Raw genomic sequence first — 15,922 nt, 5'->3', positions numbered from 1 at the left:
CTACCAGTATGAATGAACTGCTGCAAACGCCGGCAAAGAACCGCTTGTAAATGTTAATTTCCACCAAAGACATTTGAACGTTATGTAGGGATTAGCTTATAGGGACAAAAGTTTTCAAAAGCTCTAATTTGAGTTCTGTTAGTCAGACTCATCATTATCAACCGATAGATGTCCACTGCTGGACATAGGTCTCTTTTAGGAAGTTCCATACGCCATGGTCCCCATGGTCTTGCGCCGCCTGAATGCGTGCGACTCGTTTGATGTCTGTACAGTGTACACCCTAGTGGTGGGTCTTCCAACGCTGCGCTTTCCACTGTGAGGTCGCCATCCTAGCACCTTGGGACGTTTTGTTTGGACGACGACCCAATGCTTATCTGTGTTTAGAACTATGTGTCTTGCCCATTGCCACTTCAGCGGTCATAATATATAGCTAGAAGATATAAAAGGTCGATGAGCACATAATTATGTACGAATAACTCCGAAAAGCCGGTATAAAAAATGTTATATTTGAAATGTGTTTCTGGTAATAAGTCCCGCAAATTGCTGTTGCGCTGGAACCATGTCTCATTAACATCGAAATGACGTCATTTGTCGTATATTTAAGTAAAAATATACCATCAGCTCGAAACTTCAGTCTAGTGCTGACGTCACTAAAATGGCGCCCACGCGCATTAGCAATTTGCGGGACTTATATTAAAAAACTAGAAGTAAGTTATACCCATAGTATACCCATACCCATAGTTAAGTTATATACACAGGAATACGAAGTAGTACTTAGAAATTCTTTGGTTATACCATTTATATTATGTCAACATTCGTTAGACATATCCATTAGGTACGTTGATAATACAGACTGTATGCAGAATGTAGATGATATAATGAGCTCAAAATGCTCAAATGGTATGATTTTGTTTTGATACCCACTCTACCCGCGTGAATCTCTTCGATTTCAACACGATTTCGATCACGGAAAGTGCAGCGTGGGTGAATTGGTTGGCAATTCATTGGTTACAGATACTAATCGAGATTTAATTATGTACTTACCTGAAATAGTACCTACCTATTGCGTTTAGCTGAGAGATAAGAAAATTGCGAAACATTACACAAGTCTATTACGTGGAAACTTACTTAAAGAAGTATAGTTATTTGGAACTAGCTGATGTCCGCGATTTCGTCCGCATGGATTTAGATTTTTCGAAACACCGTGGGAGCTATTTGATTTTCCGGGATAAAAAGTAGCCTATGTGTAGCCAGGGTATAATCTATTTCCATTCCAAATTTCAGCCAAATCAGTGCAGTTGTTTCTGCGTGAAAGAGTAACAGACATGTACATTGTACACATACACAAACACAAACTTTCGCCTTTGTAATTAATATAAGTGTGCTTTCTGTAGGACCTATTATGCGTTTCAACTAAGAAGAGCACCGTTATCTAGAAACGTAATGCCAAATTTGTACAAGAGATCTCTTTCTTGTTCTATTTAATAAGTGGTCTTTAGAGTTACTCAAAGAAGACTATACAGGCTGTAACCAGAACCAGATCGCTAGCAAAACCTTAGGTTAATGTTATACTAAACCTAAACACAATACAATACCAATAACCATTTTTTAGTGATTCAGTATTTTTCAAACCCGCATGTATAGCGTGCAAAATTGGGTCAATGCCCCACCTACGACGCGGCATTGACTCAGTGTGGCCTACTTACGCAACATTAGTTGACCTCTAGCGTCAGTCAGATGTTTTATTTGCAATAATATATCGTAAACATTTACAAAATATAGGATTTTTATATATTTTTTCGCGTTTTTTGGTGATATCATATCACAATCAGGTAATAATAATTTGTGATATAATCATCAGTACTATCACCTGTCTTCGTTTTTGCTTGATCTTTTCAATTTGACGTTCACGTTTATAGGTATAAGTATAATATAATATGAAGGTACATATAACACCTCATAATATATTATACCTACTTAGCTACTAATAATCTTGATATGTTTTCAATGGAAAATTACTTAATTACTTTATTGGTAAGTAACAAAATGTTATTTTTAATTTCGCTAGAGTCAATAGGTCTGATTCTCATCACTTTGATTCGTGCATTTTATAATAGTATGTATAAGGTATTGACTTGTGATTCGTACCTATACATATTTTTTTTATTTTTTTCCAGAAAAACAAAAGATCTTGTTTTCAACAATGTTGGACAATGTTGATTTCTTCGTGGTGTTGATAACGTGATTTTTCGAAGAACTAATTAATCTGATGATTACACATCAGGCGATTACTGAATCGCAAAGTTTAGTGTTTTGAGTCGTGTCAAGCTGTTGCCACGAGTCAAAAACACTAAAGTTTTAGATAGAACCTACATAGGTAGGTTTATATGCTAATTTTCGCTAGTTAGCGCGTTTGCGTGAATTTATAACAATAATAGACTGTGAAGTGATGTGCCTATCATAAGACAGATTGTTCCTTTCAAAACTCCCTATCTACTTTTAAATTCTAATACCGAACAAATCAATCAGTTTCTTTACTATAGTTATCTATAATGAACGATACGATGTTTAAAAACTAGGATGCATGCTCATTATCAGGCGCCGCGGCAGGCGTCTGCCGGATGCGCTTCCGGCACGACTGGATGCTCTGGAATTCTGATTTACCTATTTTAATATGCTAATCGTTAATTAGGTCTTTATGTTATCGGCAAGTTAAGTTTATCAGCATTGAGAACCTGTGATAGCCTAGTGGTTAGGAGGTCCGCATTCTAATCGGAGGTCGGGGGTTCGATCCCGGGCACACGCACCTCTAACTTTTCTGAGTGCGCTTTAAGTACCTAATTAAATATCACTTGCTTTAACGGTGAAGGAAAACATCATGAGGAAACCTGCATGCCTGAAAGATCTCCATAATGTCCTCTCTTTTCCCCACGAAAAAAGGGTCTCTGTGGCACGCACTGTGGCGTGGCCGTAGCACTTTTTTTTTAAATAGATCTTTCAGATTCTATTTAGGCGGCTTCTCCCCTGACATATTGTCAGAGACTTTTTTTAGTTTTATCAAACTTTTTGCGATTTTCGCGACTGTTTGAAAGGAACAGAACAGTTTGTACTGTACCTAGCAGCACACGAGTAGATATATAGACCAGAGGGGAAGCTTCATACTAGCGGCTGGCTGTAGGTTCACTCACTCTAGCGCAGCTCACGCACACCACGACGTGTCACGGACGCTCCGTTTGCCGCCAAACTGGGAACACGGAGCGTCCGTGGCACGTCGTGGTGTGCGTGAGCTAGTGTGAAGCTTCCCCTCTGGTCTATAATATCTCCTCGTGTGCTAGCAGGCTTTGTTGTAACTTGTAAGCCTAGGCCCCGGAGATACAATGTGCATACATGAACCCGGAGCTTAGGCTTGTAGCTCACCGTGCTCAGTGGATCGCTCGGGCACGGTCGGGCGCGCTCGGCTGCGCGTGCGACGCCCCGCAGGAAACAGGAAGTGGACTAACCGCGGGTTTCCGCTCCCATTCGCCGCCGCTCGCTGCCGGACGCACTGTTTCATTCGCTGTTAGGGCTGCTACCTCTCATGTATGAAGTGCTGACGGCAATGCAGTTTATCTAAGGTTTACATGTTGAGAATTGATTCCGCGCCCAGAAATTAAAACATCATCATACTCAACTGAAACGCGTCCCACATGATTCCTAAAAATGTACCTATACCTAGTATGTATCACGTCAGATGTAAGCGCCTTATACAAGAGTTCCTTGTACTTATTTACAACTAGCTTATGCCCTTGACTTCATCCACGTGGATTACACAAATTTTAACACCCTATTTTACCCTCTTAGGGGTTGAACTTGCAAACATCCTTTCTTAGCGGATGTCTACGTCATAATACCTATCTGCTTGCCATAGCCCGATCCGTACAGTAGTTTAAGCTTCGCGTTGAATAGGTCATTCAGTCAGTCATCTTTTCCTTTCACATAGGTATTTATTAAGACTAGCCGATGCCTGCAAGTTTGTTCATGTGGATTTAGATTATTAAAAATCACTAGAGAGCTCTATTTTGTGGGCTTAATAATAGCCTATATTAACACTCTACAGGTCTTTATAACTACCCTATATCCATGCAAAGAATCACGTCGATCTGTTGCTCCGTAGCAGCGTGATTGAAGGACAAATAAACAAATAAACCAACAAAGTATATGTATTGTTTGGAATAACATAATATTATGTCTCCAGCCCTGTAAAATAGCTTGCTCGTCGTATTTTGTGCCATTGAAGTAATAATATCATAGTATGAGCTTCACCTACCGGATACGCGTAACTCGAGATTGTTTGTGTCTCTTTGCTTTGCTTTGCTTTGCTCAGCGTTGCTCGTAATTGCTGTTTGTTCTTTCAAACAAAACAAGCGGTAATAAGTCATGTCCTGTTGTAAAAGACCTTGACACTTCGTTATAAGGTTCATTGTTAAGTTAAATTAGAAATAAAATACTAGGTATTGATACTTAAGTAGGCGCGCTCTTGGGAAGGCCTATGTCCAGCAGTGGACGCAAACAGGCTGATTGATTGAAAAGGAGGAGGTTCTCAATTCGACTGTATGTTTGTTACGGGATGACTCCGTCAATTATGAATCAATTTTGATGATTATTTTTTGTTTAGTAGGCCATACTTCAGAGGTGGTCCCATTTCAATTCGGTAAAGATCTGATGAAAATTTTCGGAGATGAAGAACGGAACTCATCGTAGGATAAGATTAAATTGCTCGCGATCAGTGTAATAGCTTAGTAAACAGTATGTTCTTAACCAGATACCTACAGGATATTTTAATACAATAAGGCCACTAAAAATTGTGAAATAAAAAAACTGACTTCAATAATCACAAACACTAAAAAGAGAAAAATGACTCCAAAAAATATGATTATAGAACTACAATAACTCTTGTATGCATAATAATATTCGGTAATAAATTAAATTATTTTTTAGAGTTTGGGGGTTATTGAAGTGGATCTTTATTTTTTAACACAAAGTTGGTAGTGACATCTAGTAGCGACACGTTACAGCTGTCGACTATGAGAGGAATGCATTGCAGGATGAGATCAATCTCTTCCAGTTACGCAATTTTTATATGTATTAAAAATTTATTTTATTTCGGAATTTCCTTCATCAAACAGTAGAACTTGACGTCATAAAAGGCTTTTCATTATAACACGTGCATCAGGATTTGAGCTAGTAATAATCTGAAACTTGAGTGAAATTGAATCGTCGCGTCGGTGACGTCACCGCGTGGGCGGGCGGGGTGACACGGGGTGAGTCAGGACAGCTCAATGAAATTACATAGTTATGTCATCACTATGCGTTTCCTTCGATTGGTTTAGTTGTATATTTTTTTAACGTAATTTAAAAAAATTATACAACCACAGTAGTTAAGTATTAAGCTAATGGCAAGGGTAGCACTGCAATAGGTATTGAAAACTTTGCTGCAACTTGCCAGCGCCAAACCATCCAAAAACCCTTTGACTTTCTTTTTTTTCAAAAAAATTTAATTGCACAACTAATAGAAATTATACAAAAAAGCTGACTCGAAATTCGAATACCTTATCTCAAATTTCTGGAACAGAAACTGTGTGAGAGGCGTACCTATTAGGCCATGGTTGTGTCTTTTTATTTATAAAAAGTGTAAGGAGCGAGCTAAAAATACATTTGATGACTTTTCGCGAAATTATTTAGTATCACTTACATCAGAAATTGAGTTATAATAATTTGGGGGGGCTATTGCGCATCGTCTTTGACGTCACAGCGTGGGCGGTTGATCTGCGGGGGGCGGGCGGCTGCGATCAGTTCAATGAAACTGGGATTATGTCACCGCTTCCATAGACTTAAAAAATATCGCTTCATATCGCGAGAGTGTCTTGCCTGGCGTCAGTGTTTCCGTTTCTACTTTGTAAGATAGAATGGTAAGCCCGCGGCGCACTGCGAATTTTCACCGCACGATTTTTGGGGACATAATATGGAAATTGAATGAAGCTGCACGAACTCGCAACGAAAATTACTACTTTCTACTATTATTTCTGTGGTTTATGTTGGATGACCATAGCCCACTATCGCTATCGCTTCCATTTTAGCAGGTCTCCAGAGTATGCCAGGTACCAGAGATTTTAGCAGGTTCGGCTTCTCTCAACTCAAAATATTAGAAGAGTATATCCGCCCCGACTTCGCTCGATTGAATTAAATAAATGTAAATATATTTTCTGAAATAAATCACGCACTCATCCGACCCGAATCCGTGAAAACACGGATATAAAAGAAGAAAAGAAAGAAGAAGAAAGAAAGACGTTTATTCATATAAAAAAGTATCAAGTATCTACGGCATATTATGTCATATGCTTCCATATAAAACATAAAGGAACGCATTTTCACTGACTCGGATCGGATGAGTGCGTAACCGCCGGCCGTTAGGGGTGTAATTTCCAAAAATCGTTTCGTAGCGAGCGCCTACGCGAAGTCATAAACTACATAATGTGCTGTTTCTAATCTTCAGCTCTGTATATTAGTTACGAGTAGTGACTCTATCGCTGCACGCCCCGGTTTGAAATCGTCCCCATTATCATTGAACCTGTATTGACCTTCATCATCGACCTTCACATGAGATTACAATCAAACGCAAACCTTACGATGAAAACCATCGATATAAAAGACAAGATATGCCCAAGCGAACAAAAATTTTCACGGTTTTGGAACCAAATAAATCAGCGCCACCTCAGATACTAATTAATGAACGACCCGTTTGAAATCCAGACGTCACTAAGGTTGCATTGGTGCTAAATAAACATTTTAGGACCAATGAGTCGGTGTCATTTTGCTTGTTCAATGGCCCTGTCCTTACGAAGTAATGTATAAGTCAATAACGAAAACAAACTTTGGGCCATTGGGAAAAGTTTTTTCTTTGACTTTTTTGATGCGGTGGTGGCCTAAGACTATGGAGAAGTTAGGTGGCTGGCCATTGCTTTATTGCTATCTCTTTCTCGGTACACTACTGTGAATAAATCTGCACTTCTCACATTTTTAGCTTGGTTATATGGTTTCTAAGGTAGTAGGTACTTATCAAAGACCTTTTCGTACTTACCTCTAGTATACACGTGTTAAGTAACCTGTACGCGCGCGACGCGCCGTGGGTTGGATATATTGTCGTGCGGTCATTACGACGGACGCATTGTTTGATTCCAGCCTTAATTAATAGTTTTTAGCTAGAAAATAAAGGAAGGTCGCCGACATTACAGAAAATAGCTAGGTACCTACAAGTATTTCGTTCAGGCTAGTTCCGGCACAAATTCTAAGACTAAATTATTCATTTATGAATTCTATTATCTGAATAAACATTGCAAAAAGTGTTCGTATAATAAAGTACTTATTGTCTCCACTTATAGAAGTCCACTGGCGTCGACGGAAACATCAATGAACAAGCCCCGCGCCATTCTTATCCGACTTCCGCTATCCGTCCTTATCGCACGCGCCACAAATAATCTAACCTAATGAGACAGATATATGTTTGGTACTTACGTGGCGAATAAATACAATTCCATTGATTGTGAAAGTAGTGAATTAGATGCAAGCGATTCAGTTCGGTTCAAGTTTGCTCTGATTGCATTTTTGTAGTTTTTAGAGGTCACTTTGTAGTAATATTGGTATCAGTATAAAATAGGAAGTAGGTAGGTAGAAGTGAACGCCTTATTGAAACTTTACGAATATATTCTAATGCGGTAGTAGGTAGCCACAGAGAATTCGGTCTGTGTTGGTAGCATATTATTGGTTTAGATAGTTTATATAGGTACGGGGTACCGTAGAATACACTATTGAATCACTGCTGTCGCCAGTCGCGCATTTCGAATGCGACTAACGGTCAAAACGCAAAAGTAACCATGTTGCGCGTCAACGAAGCGAGATACTGAATCGCTACTAAACGAACGCAAGAGATCAGGAGATACCCATCTTCAAATAATGATACGTAAGTAACGTAAGTATCTACTTTTTTTTTTCGTAAATCATGTAGTGATATCGGTCTCCCTACTGTCCTACCTAAGTCTGTTTTGTTAACATTCGCTAAACAATCATCTTACACTCGTTTAATTACAGCCAGCCCCCAAAGGAAACATCTAAGTAGGAAATAATAATTGACGCGAACAGGGAGCCATATCCGGCGGCGAGCGGAAGTAACGCCATACGCCTCTGCAAGGGAAGTGGCCCCTTTCTTTCCTGCGCTCTTGATTATGCGCCTGCAGCGCTGCCGACCCGCCCAGCCCGCCTCACGTCCAACCGCGCTAGAGTTGTGGGTAAACGCAGTTTGAAAACATAATTGCTTCACTTTTAAAATTCGGTCAAGTGCGAGTCAGGCTCGCACACGAAGGGTTCCATCCCATCGTACAAGAAATAACACTTTTTAATTTTTTTCAATTTTCATGATGGCAATTTTGAAATTTATATTTTTCAATGTACAAATAGGTAATGTACAATGTACAATAGGTAAAATGTAGGTAGGTAAATGTACAAAGTAGAAATAGGTACATATTCTGTAAAAATTTCAACTCTCTACCTATTACTGTTCACGAGACAGACGGACGGACGGACAGCGCAGCATCCTTCGGATATGGAACCCTAACTCAACTATCATGTCAAAAGTACGGGACTAAAATCGTACTTCTGACATGAAATTTGACACAAAAAGTTAAAATGGCGCGTGAAGAGTTAAATTTTTCGCATTATACATCCATATTTTGAGCACTTCGATGCCACAAACTCACAGATAATCGATGATAGATTTCGCTACCTATGTTTGCATCGAGGCTTAAAAAATAAGCCTACTTTTAATAAATGTACCTACATAGTGTTACCTACTGTATATGCATGTACAACATATACAGTGACATATACCTATATCTACTATGTTAATGTACAAACATGTTCATATAAATTAATATTGTTGTAGGTATGTAATTAAAATTACGTTTAAACCTTAAAGTTTAATGGCTCTAACGCCATCACTACCCAGTAGGTACTTCCTCCCCCCCTCGCACCCCGCAACACCCCGCGGCGGCCGCACTCATGAGACCGTGGGAGAATCTCCAACCGAACCACCCGTAACAACTAACTAATTCATGAATGAAAAATAAAGATACCATTTTAAAAGTCCCCAACCTTTCAATATAATGTACTGTTTGAAGCATCCCAACACACGGCCGGTTCATCGCCTCAGTTCACCTCAGGATATGAATGAATAAGGGGAGTGTATTTTTACATCACTGCAGTGCAGTCTTTCACTAAGGCCTGATACACACACTAAGCGCGACGGTCGTGTGTTTAACACAACTAGAATACAAGTTGTGTATCTTCAATACTGAAGGCGTTCACGCTGCAAATTGCGCTTTATGGACGAGTTGATGTGCTACAATACATCATTTATCATCGCATGCTGTTGTCTGACGTGCTTCATACAGTACCTACACAAAACGAGTAGTCCAACCTGAAGTTGCAACATGGCGTCATCCGTACTAATCAGTACCCTTACCCTTATTATAAATGCGAAAGTGTGTTTTTCTGTCTACACTAGTCTGTCGTCTGTCGCTAGTTTTTCTTGGTCCATCCGCTTAACTGATTTTGACGAAATTTTTATACAGATATAGCTTGTAAGTATTCTGGCATATAACATAGGCTACTTTATATAACGAAAGTGTTCCCAGAGGATTAAAAAATAAACTTAATCCACGCGAGCAAATAATGTCATTTCTCGTTCAAAGAGCTTCATAGTAATATGGACCTTTGAAAGTAGTTTCGATAACTGCAAAGTGTCGCTACTAGATGGCATTAAACAGTCGCTTCAGTACTGAGAGAACATACGTATCACAAATTTCGTCACTGGCGGTAAGCGAAACCGTGGGCGAGTTGGTCAAGGCATCGGGCACGAACCCAGAAGATGCAGGTTCGATTCCTGCCGGTTACGCAATTTTTGATATGTATTTAAAATTATTTAGCTTGACAAACCGCACACACAAACGCGCGCATTCAGTGTGTCGTCCTGTCTCGCAGTTTCCGTTGCGTATTGTGTTTGTTTCAGCTTTAAACTATTTTTATTGCCGGATTATCTAAATAGCCTTAGAGGAGGTCGATTTTTAAAGAAAACATTTCGAGATACACCAACCTATTTTTGTTGCTCGAATATTCTTTATTATTAGTTTGCGCTTTATGTTTTTTTTCGGAAGCAAAATAAAGAATGCTCTTAAATCAATGTACGCGGAGTGGCTCGTGTTGGCACAGAACCAAAATCATAAGCACTCAGACCATCACTCATTCACATCTTCTAATTATTTTTATTTATATTCAAATGATTTATTTTTCATTTAGAGAAAAATCTTTAAAAAAAACCGGCCAAGTGCGAGTCAGGCTCGCGCAACGAGGGTTCCGTAATCCGTACTACAGTCGTATTTTTTCAACATTTTGCACGATAATTCAAAAACTATGATGCATCAAGATAAATAAATATCTGTTTTAGAATGTACAGGTGAAGCCCTTTCATGGTACCTCACTTGATACAGCTATCTTACTTCGAAAATTTAAAATACTAATTATTATTAGTTTATGACCACAATTTAATTTTTTTGTGTGATGTAACCACAAATACACGATTTTCGGATTATGTCTGCTATAAGACCTACCTACCTGCCAAATTTCATGATTCTAGGTCAACGGGAAGTACCCTGTAGGTTTCTTGACAGACTGACAGACAGACAGACATACAGATAGACAGACAATAAAGTGATCCTATAAGGGTTCCGTTTTTCCATTTGAAGTAAGGACCCCAAAAAAAAGAAACTTTATTGGAGGCGCCATTTTTTGAAATAAAACTTTGAAATAAATGTAAAAGCATTTTCTGAAAAACGTTTACAGTAAACTCCAAATTGAGATAGGTATTATGGAAAACTGATTACAGAACTGATAATAAGGCAATGATTTTCGTGAATATACCTACCTGCCTACATGTCCAATACTTTTATATTTTTTAATATTTCGTTCGTGGCATTAACATTGTAGCCTGGACAATCTAGTTTTCCATATAATCCTAAGGAATGAGGTTTGATACAACACCTAGCACCTATTTTTTATGTAGGTAGATTGTTGATGCGGCTGGGAGTAAGTCGATATGAATGAGCGATAACTTTGATTAATAGGTATCACTTGTGTTTTACAGCTCGGAAAGCCATTAGACAAACACCAAGATGGATAAATATTATTTTAGATAAACAATTGTTTGCGATGCCAAAGAAAATGTCCGAAAATCAAAGATTTTTGGAAGCATTTGATTTTCGAACCATCGAATAAATATCTTGTACAGGGACTTTCCACCCGCCACGGTCTAATGCCATCTGAATCGAGCGTCTGTTTAGCTATGGAGTCTGCCAACGCTATGCTTTTCGGTAGGTAGAGGTACGAGGTCACCATTCTAGCACCTTGAGACCCCAACGTCTATCGTGCGCAACGTATATTAGAACTACGTTCTCTGCCCATTGCCACTGCACCGCTTTGCAATCCGTTGAGCTATGTCGGTTACTCTGGTTTTCCTATGGATCTCCTCATTCCTGATTTGATCACGTAGGTAGAGAAACTCCAAGCATAGCTCTCTCCATTGCAAGCTAAGCAACTCTAAGCTTTCATAAGAGGTCTAGGTCGACTATGTCTCGAATTCATATGTTCGAAGAGTTTGGTCCTTAAGCACAGGTATTTTTTCCGCGCATAATATCCACGTATTCGTGCAAAGAATCGTCTCGAAAAACCAGTATTGAGTAGGTATACCCATAGTCATTTTCGAGTCCAATAATAATAATCTACATTTAGTATCACTAATGTCATATGATGTCTCGTTATCAGGGAAATTATGAATGAAGCTGGCTCAGAGAGCGGCGATAACGCGAGATTGTGGCCACTGGTGTTGAGTTGGTCAAGCCAAGTAATAAATAGGGAACCCACTAGGAAGTCAAATGTCACTGTTTATGCTTGTTGTAACATCGATTTATCGCTTTCATATACCAAATATAGGCGCTGGTGTGACTCCTGTTCACGCAGATTGGTTTCATGTTGGTATCTACTTATTTCGTTTTTGTTTTTCTAGAGTTTTAAGAGCCGACGCATTCCCACGGAATGGAATGGATTGCAGTAAGTTTCTTATGATTTTATTCATCATTCAGCAGTCGTGGCCATCTCACAGTAAAATCTGGATCCAGAAGACCCGGTATCGACTCTGCGTCACAAATGTTTTTTTTTAAATTACGTGGGAACTAAGTGGGTACGAATATTATATCTAGGTTATATCTAGCTGATGCCCGCGACTTCGTCCGCGTGTAATTAGGTTTTTAAAATCCTGTGGAAACTCTTTAATTTTCCGTGATAAAAGTAGCCTGTGTCACTCTCCAGGATTTTTTTGTGTACCTACATATCCTCTATATCTACGTACAGAGACTTAATTCGCACGGCCGTAAAAACAAGGATTATATAAAAACACGATGAATGGAGCTCGTCCGCAATTGATAAAGTTTAATAGAGGATTTGAATGAACCATCTGCCGAGCAGGCGGCCAGGTGTGCCGGCTGCCGCGCCGCCAGACAAAGACACTCGAGCGAAACTGCCGAGCGAAAGATAACATCTCATGGTACGGTGGCCCCACTATACACACTCAATAGCGACGATAGCCTAGTGGTTAAGACGTCGGCCTTTTATTCGGGAGGTGGAGGTTCCATCACGTGCACGCACCTTTTAATTTAATAGAGATAGAGAGCAAACGAGCAGGCGGGTGATGATGTTAAGTGACTACCAGAAGAACTGCCGATGCGTTGCCGGCCTTTAAGGAATTTGTTGGTCCGCCCCTTGAATAACCCGATGTTGTAATCTAGTGGGAACACCGCTGATGGGAGTTGATTCCACAGTTTGCATGTGTCCTCTAACTTGTCAGAGATACTTATAAGCAATTTAATATCAAGGAAAACATCTTGAGGAAACCTGCATGCCTGAGAGATCTCCGTAATGTTCTCAAAGGTGTGTGAAGTCTGCCAATTGTATCGTTCCGCATTGTCCAAATCCTTCTCATTTTCAGACGAGACGTCCTGTGCTCAGTACTGGACCAGCGAGCTTGAGATTAACATGGTGATCAGATTAATAATAACTACTTATAAGCTGTCCACCACTTTCAATCCTTCATCTACCTACAGTTTACAATAGCCTCATAAATAACTAGTAGGTAAGTACCACAGCATACTGCACGTAAATACCTACAGTATAAGTCCCGCAAATTGCTATTGCGCTGGAAACATGTCTCATTGTCATCGAAATGACGTCATTTTGACGTCAGCCGAAATAAAATATACCATCAGCTCGAAACGACGAGCATCAGACGTCACTAAAATGGGGGCCACGCGCATTAGCAATTTGCGGGACTTATACCTAGTACTTACCTCATCATCGTCATGATCAATCCATCACCGCACCAGCGCAAGACTCAACTCGTGTCTATTCTCGAAATGAGAAGGATTTAGGCTATGTCTGCGACGCTGCTGGTCCAGTGCGATTGGCAGACCTAGAACCTACTAAGTGATCAGTACACCAGCTATCTACTCTGTTATGGTAACTGTAATAAGGTAGGTACTTTTCCGTGGCGTAAAGTCAAATTAATTAGTCGTCGTTTAATCTGTGGTGTAGGCTCGTTCCCACGCTGCGCCCGCGCGGCCGGAAATGCTTCCCCCGCCCCGCCGCTAAGCCGAGCCTCGTTCCGCCGCGCACGCACGCTTCCTACGAAACATCATCATACTTAGCAGCAAAACTAAACTGAAGGCACGTATCGTAGCAAGATGGAATCGGGTTGCCATGCTGTACGGATTTCTCGAGCGTGTCCCAAAGGATACTTAGCAAGTGAAGCGCAATAGGATATTTGGCAAGGCAAGCAAGCTTTGACTTTAATGAGCATGATGTATATTGATTCAATATACATCATGCTCATTAAAGTCAAATTATTGATATATCTATTTGTTCGATATGATATTGATATTTCAAACAAACATCAAGATGTAATTATACTGCTTCGTGCACAAATTCAAAGTCACTCAACGAGTTATGGAGAGGGTTCTATGTTAGGAGTTACCCTGATGATTATGACCTAAATTACATGAAATATGAATTGTTACCTACGTTTCTCAGCAGCAATACCCGCTAGAGTCTGTTATCATGCCTTCTCAGACCAGTGGAGGTCTAAGCTTGAATTTCGAACCCTCAAATTAGTTACCACCATTTCACTTTACCACAATATTTCCGAATGTTTTTGATTAAATTCCATTTATCAAAAACATCTTGATGAAGCAAATTTTTCCATCAGCATTGGACATCATTTTAAAGCTTTCTCATACCTCTTCAAAAATAGCATAAAGTAGCATTATGTCCCGAATATTGTTTATATTTTATGGTAACAAGAATATCATAGCGAAATAGCAGTCCATTCACGAACATCTTTTGTTGGTATTAGGCACACTACATCCGCTAGCAACCGTCTATCTATTATAACTTACAAATACAATACGCATTGAAAAAGCTTCGGAAGGAAGTTATTTTTTGCATATTATTGCATCTAATATGCCGTGTTTCCGAAACCCGATTCTTGTTTCCTGTTTCCGATTTTTTTTGATTTTGCGAGATGTTCTTTGTCCCATGTGGCCTGTGGGTTACTCAGGACAGGTAATAACGTCATATAAATGGACATGGCTATCGTCGGTGTAGATATTATGGCTTTATTTTACTTGTATTATATACAAAAACCAAAGTACAATAAATCCTAACATAATAAAAGCAGGGTACGTCGGTAGGTACCTACTCTTAATGTTTTCAGAGATAAAAACTCCTAACAAAATAAAAGTATTTAAAAAACCGGCCAAGTGCGAGTTATGCTCGCGCAATGAGGGTTCCGTACTACAGTCATAAAAATAAATAAAAATCTGTTTTAGAATGTACAGGTGAAGACCTTTCATATGATACCCCACTTGATATAGATATCTCACTTTGAAAGTTGAAAATACTAAATATTAGTTCATGACCACAATTTAATTTTTTTTGTGTGATCTAACCCTAAATTCACGGTTTTCAGATTTTTCCCCAAATATCAGCTATAAGATATACCTACCTGCCAAATTTCATGATTCTAGGTCAACGTGAAGTACCCTGTAGGTTTCTTGACAGACAGACGGACAGACAGACCAGACAGACAGACAGACAGACAGACAGACACACTTTCGCATTTATAATATTAGTACGAATAAGTATGAATTTATAACGTAAGCAGGTACTTATATTCGGGCAGCTCTTATAAAAAACGCGACAAATTAACACCCCATATTTTATGGAAATCCCATTAAAGTTTACTACACGTGGGAACTCGAACTTTAAAAATCAAACGTGTCAATTTCATATAAACAAATTTTAAATACACGACCCTTCCTTCGCTTCGACGTAGGCGGGTAAAAAATGGAGCAGTATTTAAGCTAAAACTCAAGTGAGGAGACACGTACTTGAAACAACACGGGATGTGTGCATCACGAACGGAAACCGGGAACTTAAAGCACCGTGAGAATTCCTCTTTAACTTTTTAGTATAAGTCCGCGACAGGTTGAGATAGCAATCGAAGTGAGAGGCGGGGGGACGCCCTGCACACCCGCACGTCACCCGCGCTCGCCCGCACTGGGTAAGCGCTTGGGATGTGCGGGTGTGCGGGGCGTTCCCTCTCAGATGGCCATCTCGACCTGTCGCGTACTATAGTTTTATGCGAGATACTAGGTGAGTGGAGATTTATTTACATTAAAATCACATTAGAATCTGTGACATGACAAATTGTACACGTTTTCGAAGATTA

General features: G+C 39.6%; 1 protein-coding gene across 1 annotated transcript in view; it reads left to right on the top strand.

The window, feature by feature from the left end:
- The first annotated feature begins 4,476 nt into the window (after positions 1-4,476).
- The window catches only part of Ube3a (ubiquitin protein ligase E3A), a 48,165-nt gene continuing 36,719 nt past the window's right edge, over positions 4,477-15,922 (top strand). Inside the window, exon 1 of the mRNA XM_069499258.1 lies at positions 4,477-4,490. The gene's annotated coding sequence lies outside the window, so the exon portion shown is untranslated. The remainder of the gene's footprint in view (positions 4,491-15,922) is intronic.

Source organism: Maniola hyperantus, chromosome 6 (assembly GCF_902806685.2).
Source record: "Maniola hyperantus chromosome 6, iAphHyp1.2, whole genome shotgun sequence".
In the NCBI taxonomy this organism is placed as follows: Eukaryota; Metazoa; Arthropoda; class Insecta; order Lepidoptera; family Nymphalidae; genus Maniola; species Maniola hyperantus.
Note: the sequence above shows the minus strand (reverse complement) of the source record. Positions and strands in the feature narration are given on the sequence as shown.